Consider the following 6,988-nt stretch of genomic DNA (forward strand, 5'->3'; position numbering starts at 1 on the left):
ACACAGCAGGGGACAGAGGGACAGCCCCAGTGGCCCCAGCCTCCCCACCCCCCCCGCCTTCCTTCTCTCCATCCCTTGTATATTCCTCTAGCTCTGTGCTGGATATTCCAGTCCCCCACACTCACTGGCAGTACCAGAGAATGAGCAGGAGGCTGGAGGCTGGAGGCAGCCCCAGAGACATTCCCCTGCTGTCCCCAGCCTCCTGCTCCTTTTCATGCTCTCCTGAGGATGGAGAGAAGCAGGGGAAGGAGAAGGGGGCTGGAGACAGCAGGGGAATGTCTCCAGGGGCTATCTACAGCCTCCTGCTTCCCTCCTGAGGGTGGAGACAAGCAGGGGAAGGAGCAGGGAGCTGGAGGGCAGAAGAAGGCTGGAGACAAGCCTCTGGAGATAAGCTGGAGACTTCCCCTGCTCTCTTCAGCCTCCTGCTTATTCTCTGCTACTGACAATGAGGGGGGTGGGGCTGGGAGAGCAAGTGGGGAGCTGGGGGGAATGAACAGAGGGTAAGGGGAATGAACAGGGGGCAGGGGGAATGAACGGTGAATGGGGGAGAATGAATGGGGTGCAGGGGAACCAACAGGGGTGGGGAATGAGCCTCCTGTTCATTCTCCTATTCTCTACAGCCTCCTGCTGTTGTTCTGCTCATTTCCAGCCTCCAGAGGCTGGAGAAGAGCAGGGGAATGAGCAGGGGACTGCAAACCAGCGGGGGTGGGGGGGAGAGCTGTAGCCCCTGGGGGAGCCTGGGACCCTGCAGGCAGGGTAGTCCATGTGCTGGGAGGGGGACCATTGGCAATGCACAGTGCAATGCAATGTGCACTCCCTAAGCATGGCAGTGCACCCCCTCAAAAAAGGTGCCACCAAACTATCGGTGGTACCTGTAGGCAGTTGCCACTTGCAGCCCCCCCACCTCCCCCACTACCAGTGTTGTCTATGGGCACTCAGTAATCGCCACTGGCCACCGCTGTCACCACTGGTGGTGTCTGTGGGTGCTCTCTGCTCACCATCCCTCCCCCTGCTGCTGACAGTGCTGGAAGCATCTGTGGGAGCTCCCTGCTTACCACTGCCACCATGCTCCCACCACTGCCAGCACCGCCATGCCTCACCAGCTTCTGAAGGCAGGCGTCCATGCAGGAAACCCACCCCTCCTAAGCAGCCCCCACACACACAGTCTCCCCACACCTACCCACACAGTGACTCACATCCCTCCACATACCTCTACACCCACCCACAATCCCCTCAACCCCCTTTCCACCCCCTGCTGCAAACCCCCCATCCCCCATCACACACCCACCATGTGATAAGGAAACCCAAAGCAAACATTAAAACATATAGCTATTTAGAATTTATTTTATTATTATGATAGAGACACTGATAGGTTTCCAAATTTCTTTAACATTGTAAATTTGCCAACAAACATTGCCCATCTGATCAATATCCCTTTCTCTCTCTATTTTGTTTTAATTGTGGAAGAATGTGGATTTTGGGGTATATTAAAAAATGAATTTGGGATGCTGCTTCAACAGTCTAGCTGACACAGGGGCTAGTGTCCCCAGATACCAAGTTCTTGGACCCCAGAAGCTGCTGAAGTCAAATAACCCTGAGCTGCTGGGAAGGGCAGGTTTTTGTACTGCTGGGGACAGTAAAGGTGCTGGCCCTGAGCTCTAGCTCCCCCTGGCTGCAGAGGAGCCAGGCAGGGTTATTTTGACCCAAGTGGCACAATTTGCTCCACACCAAAGTTCATGTCTGAGCATGTGTGCTGAGGCAGAAAGCCCGGCTCAAATTTACACCGCTTATATTTGAGCTGTTGCAAGTGCACGTGCTTGCCTGGTTGTTGGGAGGCTATGGCCACACAGGGATTACGGCTCCCCAACAGGAGCCAAATGGCCCCTTCAGGGGCTACCACCCCCCCCCACAAGGCCCACATGACCCACTCTAGTCCCCAAATTGCTGCCTTACCTTGCCTCATCCCCCACCACCTGCTGCAGCCTTCCCAATGCCTGCCCCACCCCACCCCACCCCACACTTCCCCAGACTGCCCAATGGCTTCCCCACCTAGACCCATCCCCCACTTGCACCCCCAGGCCTCCATGGCTGCCCCCCACAACCCTAGGCACCAGCACTTAACCCCCCCCCCAGAAAAAAACAGGTAAAAATAAAGGGCGGGGGAAGCCTCTACTTACCCCAGGAGCAGGTGTGGGGGGGCTCCAGGGTCTCTTGGAAGACCCCCTCCCCCAGGCAGCACAGGGCAGTGCAAACTGCAAATGTGCAGTGTGGGGAACATTTTTTTTCATTCCTGCATGTGCCTGTTGCCCCGCCACGGGGGTTTGAGGTGGGGCAACAGGCACGTGTGCGCTCATCTGGATGCATCCTATGAGTTTTACCATTGACTTTAGTGGAACCAGGATTCCCTCCTATGTACTCTTCCTGCTATTGGCTGAGGGCAAACAAAGAAATAAAGAATATTACTTGAGCTGCTACTTCTTCTTCTGTGATGCATAGATCATCATCAAGGATCTTGTTTTTCTCTGATTAAAAAAAATGCAAAAGTTTCTGATTAACCCCTATATATATGTGTGTGTGTGTGTGTGTGTGTATTTGTCTCTCTCTATAAATGTAGATATAGGGGGGCACCAAGCAGGGCAGGAGGTGCACCAAGGGGGGCAGGACAGGACAGGACAGGGCAGGACATAGGTGCACCAAGGGGGGCAGGAGTGCTAAGAAGCCCCCATGGCTCAGCAAAGGGATCCAGGCATGCCTGAGGGAAAAAAAGGAGGCATACAAACAGTGGAATCAGGGGCTATCACCAAGGAGGTTTATCACCTCCATTGCTCGGAACTGCAGGGAGGCTGTTAGGAAGGCCAAGGCAGAGATGGAGCTAGGGCTAGCAACCAAAATTAAGGATAATAAAAAGTCCTTTTTCAAATATATAGGAAGTAAGAAGAAGGCACCAAGTAACGTGAGGCCCCTACAGTGATTGTGGCAAATGAAAAAGCTGAACTCTTTAACGAATTCTTTGCCTCCATATTCCTGAACAGGAACCACCATGCCTAGGGTTATATATGACCTAATTAGGGAACTTTTGGAGGGGCTGGATGTGTTTAAATTAGTAGGTCCAGATGCTCTTCACCTGAGGGTGCTGAGGGAATTTGTGTGGGTCATAGCGGGGCCTCTGGCACGACTCTATGAACACTTGTGGGGCACTGGCTAGGTTCCAGAGGACTGGAAAAGTGCCAATGTGGTCCCCATTTACAAGAAGGGGAGAAAGGAGGACCTTGGCAATTGTAGGCCAGTCAGTCTTACCACGGTTCTTGGGAAGACCTTTGGGAAATTATAAAGGAGCACATCTGCAAGGGCCCAGCAGGAAAGGTAAAGCTCAGGGGCAACCAACATGGGTTCATTGGGCACGTCCACACATGGAAGCATGTGTGCTTGCAGCAACTCAAATAGAAGTGGTGCAATTTTGAGCTGGGGCTTTTTGCCTCAGCACACATGCTCGGACATGCACTTTGGTGTGGAACAAATTGTGCCACTTGGAGCAAAATAGCCTTGCCTGCCTCCTCCCGGATCTGCAGCCAGGGGGAGCTAGATCCTGGGGCCAGCACCTGTGCTGTCCCCAGCAGTATAAAAAGCTTCCCTGGCAAGTAGCTCAGGGTTACTAGGTCTCACTAGTTTCTGGGGCCCAGCCAATTGGTACCTGGGGACACTACCCCTTGTGCCAGCTGGACTGCTGAAGCAGCCCTCAGAGTTCCCTGTACCCTCTACCCACTGCAGCAGGTCTGGCACCTGCCAGACCTGGATGGGGACTGCAGAGCCAGTAGAGGCATCTTCCCCTCTGGGCCAGCTGCCAGTGGACTGTGGTTGCAGGGTTGGACTCTGTGCAGCACTACTGACACATGTGCCCCTGCCCAGCCATCTGGGCAGCTATTGCCTGGAAGATGTTCTAGGTGTGGTGGCCTGCTCTGAACTGTCAAAGCATGTCTTCTTGGTCCCTTTGGCCAGGAGGTCAGCCGCAGCCAGCTGGGTCCAAAGTGCCAGCTCTGAGCAAGCAGGGTCCTGCCACTGGCCTTCCTAGCACAAATTCTAGTGTTCCCTATTGGAAAACTGAAAAATCCCTGATTTAAAAAAATCCCAAAGTCACTGTATAAAATAACTCCAAATTCACGTTCCTCCACAAGTAAAATGAAAGACTACTATAAAGAGAGAGAGAGAGAGCGAGGCAGAGGCAGCGAACAGTTGGGCAATATTTTATTGATATATCTACAGTGTTAAAGCAAGTCTCTTATCATCAGGGATCCAGGTTTTCTGTTTCCCATGGAAAAATGGAGAAAACCACAGATTCCCTGTTTTTATTGGAGAAAATGTGGGTTTCTCTGTTTAGCAGAGAAATCTGCGGATTCTCCGCTTTTGCAAAGAGCTGTTGCAGGCTGGCACAGCTCCAGCCTGCAGGAGCCAATTGCAAAAAGGGTGAGAAACCCCCAGCCCTGCCCAGAGGGGTAGGGAGAGGGGGGAGGGCAGGGCCTGAGCCTCTGAGGCAGCCAAAGCGGACTCAGGCTCAGACTTGCCCTTCATCCTTGGAGCATGGAGGTAAATGGGGCTGTGGGGCAGGGCCAGGGAAGATGGTTTGGGGGATGAGGGAGCAAGGGGTGCTGCCAGCCCCAGGCAGCAAATCACAGCTGGGAGCAGGACCAGGGGGTGAGGGCAGGGGTGCCCCTCTGTGGGGGGGGGGAGCTTTGCGGGCAAGTGATGCAGTGCGCAGTGTGTTGGTGTCTACCATGTGCAGGCCGCACACATGCTGCCTGGCTGCCTGCCCAGGAGAGAGGGAGATGGAGGCTGGCATGTGGCCAGAGCACAGATTCATGGCCAGCTCTTCAGCCATGGTAAGAGATGTGGGCATGGGGCTTGGGCTTGCATGCAGTGCTGCCGCTTACCTGGAGGCTCGTTATGGTGGTGACACGGTGGTGGGGCTGGGAATGGCTGCGTGCCGCCCGGCCACCACAACCCCATGCCATGCCGCTGCTGCTGGCCACACAGCTGTGAGCACGGCTCCATGGCAGCAGGAGGTTTTGTATGCTGTGGCCATCACTGCTGGCATGGGCAGCCCAACAGGCAAGTGGCAGTGGCCGCCTGTGCCAGTGGTGATGGCGTATGCCTCCAAAACCTCCCGCTGCCACCACAGAGTCATGCGTGGAGCTGTGCAGCCAGAGGCAGTGGTGTGGCATGGGGTGGTGGTGGGGATGGTTGTGTACTGTCCAGCCATCACCACGCTGCCGCTGCCACCTGGTGGCTGGACGCACAGCTCCAGGCAGAGGTCTGTGGCGGCAGTGGGAGGTTTTGGAGGCAGCGGCCATCACCGATATAATGGGCCTCCAGGTAAGTGGCAGCACCGCGTGTAAGCCCAAGCCCCCACCACCCTTGTGCCCCCATCCCTCACCGTGGCTGCAGAGCCAGCCATGGAGCTATGCTTGGGCTGCATGCCAGTCTCCATCTCCCCCTCCCCTGGGCAGGTGGCTGGGTGGCATATGTGCAGCCCACACATGGCAGGCACTACCACACTGTTCCCTGCATCACTTGCCTGCAAAGCTCCCCGCAGAGGGGCACCCCTGCCCTCACCCCCTGGCCCTGCTCCCAGCTGCAATGTGCTGCCCAGGGCCAGCAGCACCCCCTGCTCCCTCAGCCCCTAAACCATCTTCCCAGCTCTGCCCAACAGCCCCCAAGCCCCACTTACCTCTAGGATCTAAGGGTGAGGGGCATGGCTCCATGGTGGTAGTGCTTGCTCGCAAAGATCCTCCACCCTGTATGCAGACGCCACCGTGGAGCCATGCAGCTGGTTGCGGGGCATACTGCTGAATGCAAGCCCCCCGTTTCACCCCCCAGCCAGGCAGCACATATGTGGCCTGCACATGGTAGTTGCCACAGCACTGCTGCTGCTGTGCCCTGTGCCACTTACCCACAAAGCAATTCAGGTGTCTGTGGGATGGTAGCACAAGGTGTGGTGGCAGAGCTGCGGTGGCAGCCTTCATGTGCGAACCTCCTGTCAGGTCAGCCAGCCAGCATGCGTGTGGCCTACAGAGTAGCACCCCTGCCCTCAACCCCCAGCCCTGCTCCTGGGAGTGGGCACAGGGGCACACTCTTCACCTTCTTGAGCTACTCCCCCAGCACCTTCCCTTTTACCTCCCTGCTGCTGGGGTGGGTGTCAGTGTCTGTATGTCTGTGGGTGTGGGGGTCTGTTGTGAGGGGCATCAGGAGAGCTGCTGAGGCTGTGGGGAAGAGTGCAGGGCACCAGCAGCACTGGGAGGGGCTGTGGTGGGCCTTTACATTTTATCACGGATTTGGGGTTTTTAATCAGAGAATTTGCAGTTTTTAATCAGAGAAAACCAGGATCCCTGTTTATCATAATAATAAAGTTAACTCTAAATATGTGTTTCATGAATTCATGAATTATATATATATATATATATATAGTTGCCCTCCCACACGGACAATGGCCCCCAAACAGGAGTTACAGCCCCCCCAACAGGGGATTTGGCCCCACACAAAGGCTATGGCCCTCCAACAGGGAGTTTAGCCCCCCAACAGGGGTTTCAGCCCGCACACAAGGGGTTTGCCCCCCCAAGAGGGGTTTCAGCCCCCACACAAGGGGTACAGCCCCCCAACAGGGCTATGGCCCCCACATAATGGGTATGCCCCCCCTGTACTTACCTTAGAAGCAGGGGTTGGGGGGCTCTAGGACCTCCTGGCAGAGCCCCCCAGACAGCACAGGACAGCAGCGGGGACAGAAGAGCCCAGGCTGGAGCCATTGAGGAAGTCCCTCTGCCTGGCAGTGTGCTGGTGGGGCCCCAGTCAGCCAGACAGCAGCTCCAACTGCTGGTAAGTGCCAAGACTTTTTTGTTTTGTTTTTTTAAAACTATGGGGTTTGGGGTCAGGGATCGGGGGGGCTTGGGGGTCTGTGGGGAATGGGGCCAGGGAGGGCAGGGGTTAGGGGCTTTGGGGG

This window comes from Alligator sinensis, unplaced genomic scaffold (assembly GCF_000455745.1).
Source record: "Alligator sinensis unplaced genomic scaffold, ASM45574v1 scaffold150_1, whole genome shotgun sequence".
NCBI classification, from domain to species: Eukaryota; Metazoa; Chordata; order Crocodylia; family Alligatoridae; genus Alligator; species Alligator sinensis.